Source organism: Macaca nemestrina, chromosome 5 (assembly GCF_043159975.1).
Source record: "Macaca nemestrina isolate mMacNem1 chromosome 5, mMacNem.hap1, whole genome shotgun sequence".
Lineage (NCBI taxonomy): Eukaryota > Metazoa > Chordata > Mammalia > Primates > Cercopithecidae > Macaca > Macaca nemestrina.
In genome coordinates this window covers 102,729,987-102,741,128 of record NC_092129.1, presented here as the reverse complement: position 1 = coordinate 102,741,128, position 11,142 = coordinate 102,729,987, and the positions used below count along the sequence as shown (strand labels likewise).

Genomic DNA, 11,142 nt, shown 5'->3' with positions numbered 1-11,142 from the left:
ATCACTGTGCCTGGCCTGAAGGGTATTTTCAAAATAACATGGATAAAAGAATGTATGTTTGAGAGATTTTGTAATAAAATGTTGGAAAAATTAGAACTCTATATAGATTAGGACTGTAAAGCCAGAGACAAATATAAAAACAAAAGTGATTTGATTTGTAGTCATTTTGTTATTGTGAGTACTTTTTTCTTTCTTCAATTTAGAGCACTGAGTATTTCTAAAACTTTTTTTAAAAAACACATCAGTGAGACCAGGCACATTGTCTCATGTCTGAATTTCAGCACTTTGGGAGGCTGAGGTAGGGGGATTATTTGAGGCCAGGGTTTGATACCAACCTGAGCTACATAGCGAGACCTCATCTCTACACAAACTAAAAAGTTAGCCAGGCATGGTGGTGCCTGCTTGTGGTCCCAGCTACTTGGGAGGCTGAGGTGGGAGGATTGCTTGAGCCCAGGAAGTCAAGATTGTAGTGAGCCATGATTGTACCACTGCTCTACAACTGGGGTGACAGAGCAAGACGCTGTCTTTAAAAAAAAAAACAAACAAACTGGTAAATCCCACTGAATTTTTAAAAAAGTGCTTATAATTCTCTACAAATGTGTTTCTATTTTAAAACTCACTTTCTGGTTAAGAGCCTAAAGCTCAAAATTCCATCCAATATAACTGTTTTTCACTAACATCAGAAATTTTCCTTCTCTGAACCTTATTGCTTTTTCTTTCTTATTTACTTAAAAAAATCTAGTTAAATACATAATTAATTCAATTTTCCCCTAATGTTCTAAATTTTTATGAATACACTTGGCATTATAGGGAAAAAGTGTCTGCCACTCGCCCTGTCTGTTCATCACCATGTGAATTTGGCAAATGATTCCTCCTCTGATCTTGAAGTTCTGTAAATATAAGCTATAGGTTTCTGCATTTGCATTATTCTTTTACTGCAACTCCAGAAAACATTTTTTATGAGAAAAAAGGGTTACATTTCTCATTACAGATGTTTTTAATAAGAAAATTTCACAATCAAATATCTACATCCAGAAATATCAAAGGAAATGTTTATTGCGGCATTTTTCTCAGTTTCAATTATTTTCAACATCATTTAAGGATAATTTGACTTTTCAAAGGAGTAAGTTTAATTATTTGCTATGCTCAAGTTATTGTGCTACTATGGGAAATGTAAAAATGAAATAAATAAGGCCTTGTTGATATAGTTTGGCTGTCTCCCCACCTAAATCTCATCTTGAATTGTAGTTTCCATAATTCCCACGTGTTGTAGGAGGGACCAGGTGGCAGATAATTGAATCATAGGGGTGGTTACCCCCCTACTGTTCTTCTGGTAGTGAAGAAGTCTCATGAGACCTGATGTTTTCATAAGGGGTTTCCCCTTTCCTTGGTTTTTATTCTCTCTCTTGCCTGCTGCCATGTAAGATGTACCTTTCACCTTCTGCCATGATTGTGAGACCTCCCCAGCCATGTGGAACTGTGAGTCCACTAAACCTCTTTTTCTTTATAAATTACCCAGTGTCTTTATCAGGTATGTCTTTATCAGCATCATGAAAATGGACTAATACACCTGTCCTCATAGTGCAGATTTTTCAACTTTTCAAACATCACCTATGATGGCTGTAAGAGCAATACCAGCAGAGGAAGGAGTGAGGTTAGTTGAACTGACTTTGTGGAGAAGAGAACATTTGAGCTTAGATGCAAAGCAGCTTTAGGGGAAAGGTTTCTTAGTAAGGGCTCTGCAGAGAAAATGAACTAATAGGATGTAGATACAGGATAGAGAAATTTATTTTTAGGAATTGACTTATGCAGTTGTGGAGGCTGGCAAGTCCAAAATCGGCAGGCTAGGCCAGCAGGCTGGAGACTCAGGGAAGAGTAGCAGCTTAAGTCCAAAGGCAGTCTGCTGGCAGAATTTCTTCTTACTTACAGAAGGTCATCCTTTTTTCTATTAAGTTCTCCAACAGATTTGATGAGGCCCACCCATATCAGGAAGGGTTACCTGCTTTACTCAAAGTCTGCTGATTTAAATGTTAACTCCATATAAAAAGTACCTTCACAGGAATATCTAGAATAATGTTTGACCAAATAGCTGGGTACTATGGCCTAGCCAAATTGACACAAAAAATTAACCATTGCAGTGGGATAAGCATGTTCTCAGGCTTAGGGAAGAATTGAAGCTTTGTAATAGGGATAATTTGCAATGGGGACAATTCATGAAGCAACGCCAGAGGGAAAGGAGAGGGGGACAATCAAGGTCACACAGAGAGGGGATGGGCTTAAAAAGAAGGATGGTAAAGGATGGCTTGGGTGCCAGAATAATTGTGAGAAGAAGGCAGAAATGCTTATTCACATCAGATAGCTTTGATCTCTCAGGGAAAAATGGGGTATTTGATGGAGGGAAGGGCTGGGAGCTGGTGGCAGCTACAAGCACATCTTGGGGACAAGGATGGTGTTGGAGAATATGGAAAAGTATTAGGAAGGAATAGCACTCAGGCACTCAGAATAAAATTTGTTTTAAGAAGTGTTGACCCTAAGTTGGCTTTCTCACCATCTTCTCTCTTTTTTTTTTTTTTTCCAGCATGATTTCTAAAAGAAGTGTGGAATTATAGCAACTGGAATTTGAATCCCAGGAACTCACTCACTTACCTACTATGTGACCTTGGGAAAATTACCTAAACTCTTATAGCCTCTGTTATGAAGAGTTATTAAAATGACCTGTGTAAAAGTGTCTGGGATAGTGAGTGGTACTCAACCAGAGGCGATTTTACCTCTCAAGGGATAGTTGGTGATGTCTGGAGACATTTTTTATTGTAAACAGCTGGACAGTGAGGCATGGTGCAAAGATGTGCTATTGGTATCTAGCGTGTAGAGGCAAGGGATGCTGCTAAGCATCCTACACTGCACAGGACAGCCACTTACAATAAAAAATTATGCAGAATTGGCATTATCCAACATGCCAATGACTCAGACATTATACACAGTAAATGTTGAGTACTGTCTACTAATCATGGTAAACCAAATTGAACAGAATTTTTCCCATAAGTGACCACATCTGAAGGTTTGTTTTCTACAGTGTTGAAAATGCTCTTCCTTTTGAAGAAGGTTAAAGTGTAGAGACACACACAAAAAGCAAACTCTATTCAGAAACTCTTACACAAATAAAATATTCCATTCAATTCAAGAAATACCCAAAGTCCAGCTCTCTGATATTTGTTTTGAAAAGCTTTGGGCTAGGACAGACTTGAGATTTAATGTACTGTGCTCCATGAGCCAGACTTTGAGGGGAACTTTCAAGTGATTTGGATTTACATTTGTAAATGCATTTATACATTTTCCCAATATTGGTGATATATTTAGAAATAAAACAGAGAACTCAGCAAATCAAATGATTCTGTTTTATCTAGTCCTATGTGGAATTGCTTGGCTAGGAATAAAATACTCTAGGCAATTTCAGTGCCAACATAGTACAGCTTTATCTGAAATGTCTTAGTATCTCTTTCTCAGAAGTACAGATACTAAACAAGTATGCAAATATAAGGTGATTTTAGTTCCGTTGAAGTGATTTGACCATATTTGTGTCAAAAGTTCAAGTAGTTTCCATCATATTTGTGGGGCAGGGAGGGAGTAGCGACTCTGTAAATACATTAGCTAGTTAGCTAGCTCTTAGTAATGCTATCACATCTAAACCCTGCATTTATTTAATCCTTTCCTTTATGTTTTGGGCAAAACTTGCTAGACAAACCAACAAACAAAAACAAAAAAAATTTATAGAAACTTACAAAAATAAGGGCTTCTATTCGTCAGATTAAATGTGGCTAGGAGGTTTGAAAACATATTTTGAATTTGATGGTTAAGTTTTAAACTACGAAGTGAGATCAGCTAAAATTGGATGAGGAAAAAACTGTGTGAGCCCTGCTGCTTGCTCACTGGACAGCAGGCCACAATTCATTCCCAGGCCTCAAGTAACTGATCAAAGTTGAGAGAAAAGGGGAAGAGACCATTATCCCCCGAACTGAACCGAGAAGTTCCAGTGGATGTTAGGGAGGGACTATAGGCCATGGCTGAAATCATCAATCATGTCACCCTTGTGATACCATGAGCAGGGGTAGAGAGTGATTTTGAAAAGTAGCTGCCATTTATTGAGAGCCTACTATGGGCTCTCATAGTAAGAGTTATAATACTTTAGATATTCTTTTATTTGATCCTGACAACACCTTTCAGGGTTGAGATTACCACTCCAATTTTTCCAATAAGAAAAATCAAGCTGAGGGAGATTAAGCAAATTGCCCCAATTCACCCAACTGGTAAATACCTGAAGCAGGATCTAGACCTAATGTGCGAGGAATGTTGAAATGGCTGAAAAAAAGTATACCTTGATTTGTGTGTGTCTATATTAAAATAGATTTATTGTGGCTTAAAAAATGAATAAGCTTATTTTTTTCTTTTTGAGACAGCGTCTTGCTCTGGGCTGGAGTGCAGTAGTGCGATCCTAGCTCTCTGCAGCATGAAACTTCCCAGCTATAGCAATCCTCCTACCTCAGCCTCCTGAGTAGCTGGGACTACACAACATGCCACCATGCTCAGCTAATGTTTTATTATTTGCAGAGACAAGGGTTCATTTTGTTGCCCAAGCTATTGCCTCGAACTCCTAGGCTCAAGTGATCTTTCCGCCTCAGCCTCCCAAAGTGCCAGGATTACAGGTGTGAGCCACTGCACCTGACCCTAAACTTAATTTTAAAGAGCCTCTTTAGGTTCACATATTGTAGGGGTTTTATGCCAATTTTATACATAATCTATAATAATATAAGAAAATTAAAATAAGTTGGAGTCCCTCAAGCTCCATATGACAACCTCATGCATCTTTTTTATGGTTATATACACACATGCAGTTTGATAAAACAGAGTCATATACATTCTTTGAAAGCTCAAGATGACATTTTTTAATACAGATGTTTTGCTTCCTCCTTAGTTCTTTCCTTCTCCGCTTACCCCCACATTCTAAAATACAGTATATTTTCTATACCTTCTCCTTTATTCACATAATCATAATCACACATATGCATTTATGTATACATATCTACATATAGATACATATGTAAGTTCTTTGGTTGTTGCTTTTCTATAAATGGGAACATCTTATATATGTTCCTCGGTGCATTTTACTTAACTACACTGAGGAAATCCCTACAATGCAGCTGGTTTGGTTCTGATTTATTCTTGATAATAGCAACATAATATCCCAGAGTATGGATATACCATAGTGTATTCAACTATTTTCCCTTTATGGGCATTCACTTTATTTCTTCTTTTCTGCTATTATACAAAAATGATTGCAATAAGTATCTCTGTACATAGCCTTAATTTATTTTGAGCCCTGAAATCCTCCCTTTCCCTAATTCCTTATGTTCAGTCACCAGCTCACTCAATTTGAACCCTGACACATGTCTGGAATCTGTTCTCTCCCCAACTCCACCTCCATGGCTACTGCCTGGTTTGAAGCTTCATAATATCTAGCTTGAACTATTTTAACAGTCTCTTAGCTGTTCTTTCTACTCCAAGTTTTAAAACTTTCTCTCTCCCAACAATTCTCCTGCTTCCAGGATTCCCTTTTTGATATGCAAACGAACCTTATCTTTTCTGGTAACCTCGCATGTAGTTTGTGCAGTTGGCTAGGAGTAAGAGAAACAATCATGCATTGGAGATGGCAATGGAAACCAATACTCTGACAGCATATGAAGGCAACAACAAGGAGTGGTGACACCTGCCGACCTCAAGAGGGCTTGTTTCATTTGAATTGTTAGCTCCTACTTAGCTTCAGCTGACTACTGCCATGAGGGAATGTGGGCCAGACTTGCCTGATGGTCTAATTTTTCTCTCACACACCAAAAAACTAGAAATCAAATTTTTAATGAAAATCTTCAAATTTTCTGGCCACACCAAAACATCTGCAATCTGAAATGTTTGTCCTTAAAGAAAAAATGTGGCTCAGCCTGTGAGTTATTCCCATCTCTCATTGTTCTTCTCATCTATCATCTCTTCATTGATGATTTTTTTTTCATGATCTGTGGTTTTCTTTTTAATTATCTTTAGTCTTGCAATCACACATAATTTTAAAATTTGTGTATATCTCCGCTACTTTAATCCTTTTAAGTTGGCAAAAGCACCATTCCCAATCACAAATACACAGTTCTACAGATTTATGTTTCTGAATGGCTGTTTAAAGACAATCCTAAATTATAACTTAGTTTGACTTAGATTGTAAAGAATTCAAGAGTGAAGTTTAACTTGCTACTATTTTAAAAGCATGTGACCTTATAGATTTGTAAGATGTGAGAAGTGAATCATCTTTAATATTACACATAAACCATACTAAAATGCTTTTCAATAAGTAAAAGGAACCATTTTAAATACAGGGAATTATAATTAGATTGGCATCGTTAAGGCCAAAACTCTAGACATTGCTACCTTATTTATCTTCAACCCTTGCCTTTAAGAGGCGAATGAACACAAAACACAGGTGAATCTTGCTTGGTTCTGAGACAGTGAAGGAATTTCCCTAGTAATTTAAATACATTCACAAACCAGCTATAGAAATCTAAATATAAAACCAATCTCCAGCAAGTTTTAAGATGGCACTCACCATCTTTGTGAAAAGTTGAACATTACTAACAAAGTCTAATCATATCTTTAGAAGGGGTAAACAGTGATAGCATTTACTGAATTGGAATTACTATTAAAATTCAAAAACTGAACATACTCATTTAACCACAAGCCAGTCTTAGTTTTAAATCAGGACTGCCCAACAAAATATTCTGTCATCATTCATGATCTGAATTCTGGTGTATGAGATCTATTAAAGTATGGTACACATAAAAAAGTCATGAGACATTTGTTTTGTAATAAATAAGGCAGTGGCCAATTATTACTCATTAGTAGCTTTTTTGAGATAAGCTATCAAGTCTGCCCTTTCTTCCTTCTCCTTAATGCCAACAAAGATCATTTTTGTTCCAGGGATGTACTTCTTGGGATTCTCCAAATACTCCATCAGTGTATCCTCTCCCCAGGTGATGCCTTTGTTCTTATTGGCGGCTGTGTTAGAGTATCCAGGGGCCTGACCTGTCTTCCGCCCAAAGAGACCATGGAGATTTGGCCCAGTCTTGTGCTTGCCTCCCTTTTCAACGGTGTGGCACTGGGAACACTTCATAATAAAAATCTTCTTGCCTTTCTCAACATCACTCATATTTAATTCTCTTTTTAGTCGCTGGCACAATGAAGATCCCGCTCCGAAGCAGGACGTCCCCACTCTCTAACTTCATTGATGATTTTTTATTCATCCTCTAGGAGGTTACCTAAATGTGATGAAGGTTATTTGATTTAATGGATGCTTCATCTCTGGATCTAGTGAGAATCTTGGGGCATTATAAGAAAGAGAAGGAACTGGTTACAGTGGCTCACACCTGTAATCCTAGCACTTTGGGAGGCCGAGGCAGGCAGATCACTTGAGGTCAGGAGTTCGAGACCAGCCTGACCAATATGGTGAAACCCCACCTCTACTAAAAATACAAAAATAAGCTGGGTGTGGTGGCACGTGCCTGTAGTCCCAGCTACTCGGGAGGCTGAGGCAGGGCAGGAGAATCGCTTGAGCCTGGGAGGCACAGGTGGCAATGAGCCAAGATTGTGCCACTGCACTCCAGCCTGGGCGATAGAGCAAGATTCCATGTCAAAAAAGAAAAAAAAGAAAAAGAAAAAGAAAGAAAGGGAAGGGAAAGTATAACAGAGAGAAGCTGACATTAGAGGTATGGTGGTCTCTTGCCTTTCCTGGGAGTGAAGTGGAAGCACAAAAACCAGTCATATGTCACTCACTAGACTGCTCCTGGGGCCAATTCCTGGCTCTCCTTATTAAGCACTTATGTGCCAGGCCACAGCTAAGGGTGTCCACATACATTCTTCATTTGCTCCTCATAACCACTCTTCCAGACAACATTTATCATGCTAACTTTCAAATGAGGGAAGAGGGACTCCCAGAGGTTAAGTGGCTTGGCCCAAATCACATGGCAGGTAAGTGGTAGTGTTCAGGTTCAAACCTTAGTTTCCTAATCCCAGACATATTTCCATTGAGTACACTGTTCTTATCCATAGTGGGTTCAGTTCCATATTCAGAGGCCACGCAGAAGGAGGAGGAATAGCCTTCATTCTTCTTGACTGGGTATGTGATTAACTAGGTGGTTTGCCCAGGATATTTGACTCTGATAAATCTCTTTATTGAAGGCTTATTCATGTCCTCTAGTTATTTAATCATCATTTCCAGAACCAAGAAAACATGTCATAATAAAAAATAAAACAAAAAGCTATCATAAATTTCCAAACTTGGAATATAAATGACTGATCCATTAGCCTTAATTTACATGCCTATGAATTAAACTTTACAAGAGTCTCTCTCCTCTGGCAATGCCCTGTGAAATCCTGTCTCTGGGAGACTTTCTGGTTGGGGCCCAGTGCTTTAGTCCTGGCTGCATTTCCTGGAGTTCATGTCCTCTTCAGATTTTTAATTTATATTTATTTATGATGCTTCTAGGTTAAGTCTCTGGTTTCTGTAAGAAATCCAGTTTCCTCTGATAATTCTCTCTATTGTGTCTAAACTACAGATGAGAGTGGTAGAATGTCTTGATTCTGGTTCATTTGATTTTCTCAGTTAACATTTGTTAAATATCTACGTTGCAGGTACTGTACTTAGTGCTGCATACATAAAAGTTTTGCTGCCCTTGAAGCTGTCCTATCTGAGAGGCAGACATGGAAAAAAATAATTCCCGAACAGTGTGGCAAGTACCCAGGACCAGTGCTGGCACAAAGGCAGCAGAGAGATCAACACTGCCTATCAGAAAGAACAGGACCAAATGGAGGAGGGGCTGCACTGATGGACCCAACTGTCAGATTTTTGGGGGAACACATAATTGCATTTCCTTGGGCCACCCAAAAAGACAGAGAAAGCCAATGGTTTTGCAGATTTGTGGAGCGCCAGCAACTGTTCCTCAAATGAGCAGATCATAGGTGGCTTCTATCAGAATATATCTAATTTGAGGACAAATGCTACCTTATCTTTTTTTTTCTTATTACATCTGCTTAATTTTCTTAGTCTGCCTTAACCAAGGGACCCCTAGGTTTTTAAACAGGCAGAACCATACAACCTAATAAATAATAAAGAGGGTTTTGATAAAACCTTGGGATTAAAAGTTAACAGGAAGATTAGAGCCACAGCAATTCAGGTCCCTCTACAAGGTTGAGTCATCACTTAGACCTTCACCATGGACCATGAAACATCTCCTCTTCCTGTCTTTCCACAGCTAAAACTTTCCAAGTACATTTCCATGATAAATAAGATTTAGTCTTGGATAGAGATTTATTCTATTTTGGTCTCAGCCTCTTGGGAAATCAAGTGTAGAAGAAAAGGCTAAGTAGTGCAGCCTTAATCATAGCCAGGCCTGACAGTGGTCACCGCTTCTCTTCTATAGAGGCCACTGTACCCCTCTCATGACCTGAAATGTGACAGAAGATGTGTTCTGGGCCTCTTGGTTCCATTTCCGGAGAAGCATACAAATGCCTCCATTAAGCTGGGGACCTCACAAAGGACAAACCGTTATCAATTTTGTTGGTGCATTAATCAAGAATTTGGGTTGTATTAAAAGTAATTTGATAAAGTCTTTGGTCACAATAATCACAATAATTGAAGATAAAGTCTAAGAGCTTGGGGAGACACGGCTAGAAACTTTGTTATGAGTTTAATTTTTTTTAACTGATAACATTTCCTACAATGCATTATTTCCTAAAATGGTAAGAGTTATATTATACAAAGTTTTCATTCCCATGTGGAAAGCTGGTTGAGAAACACTGGAAAATTATAGGACCATCACTACAAGACCAGAACGAGGAATTTGATAGGTTGAGAATCTAGTTTGGTATGGGTGTCAGAATTGCTCATACTTTGCTATAGAAAACCTGAGGGGCCGGACTAGGCCAGGAGAAGAAATCTTGATTAAGAGAAGCCAGAATTCTGGCCAGGCATGGTGGCTCACTTCTGTAATCACAGCACTTTGAGAGGCTAAGGCAGGAGGATCGCTTGAGGCCAGGACATCAAGACCAGCCGGGGCAACATAGCAAGATCCTGCCTCTACAAAAGAAATAATTTAAAAAGCTGGGTGAGATGGCATGTGCCTGTGTACCTGGGAGGTGGAGGTGGGAGAATTGCTTGAGCCCAGAATTTGAGGTTGCAGTCAGCTATGATCCTGCCACTGCACTCCAGCCTGGGTGACAGAGTAAGAATTAAAAAACCCTGTCTCTAAAAATTTAATGAATTAACATTTTTTAAAAATAGGGAGGAAGCCAGAAGCCTAGAACTAGAAAGAGAGTAAATATGAAGCATCAGGACCAGATGAAGTAAAGCGATACATTTTGAAAACAGTCAAACCAATAAGACAACCTGGAATAGATCCAGAAATAGGGTTCAAAAGGGCTTGGGGTCAAAAGTTCAGGAAGGGGGGCATGAAAATGAGAGAGCCCTGGAAGTCTGCTTTCTGTGATGCCAATGGGGAATGTTGAATAAAGTGAAGGAAGCAGACCTGGGTCCACAGTGAATCCTTCTGGATTTATACAGTGTTAGAATCCCAAAAATGTTTGAGAGCTGCAGGCCTTGGAACTCCTCCAGCTCAACCATCTCAATTTACAGATGAAAAAGCAGAGGCCCAGGGCACACAGCTATTTAGTGTCAGGCAGGATTCCCATTCTGCATTCTGGGCTTTCTCTGTGACTTCACACTCCAGCTGACTAGCAAACTTTTTAGTTCCACGTATAATCCAGCAGCTACTATATGCCAGGCCCTATGGTAGATGGTGGTGATTCAAAGATGCATGTGGCTATTATGATCTAATTGGTGAGGCAGAGAGCTTCAAAACTAATTCTAACTGGTAAAAATTACCAATGGACTTTAATATATGGGTAAATGCATATGTTAACAATGCTAAATGAGAAAATAGCAATGAAATTGTATATATAGTTGACCCTTGGACACATATTTGAACTGCACAGGTCCACTTACACACATTTTATTTTTCACCCAAAAGAGGTTAGAAAACAGCATTTTCAGGCAGA

General features: G+C 38.9%; 1 pseudogene; it reads right to left on the bottom strand.

Annotated features, from left to right (window-relative positions):
- Positions 1–6,830: 6,830 nt before the first annotated feature.
- On the bottom strand, positions 6,831–7,274 carry LOC139363162 (cytochrome c pseudogene; annotated as a pseudogene).
- Between the last annotated feature and the right edge of the window lie 3,868 nt (positions 7,275–11,142).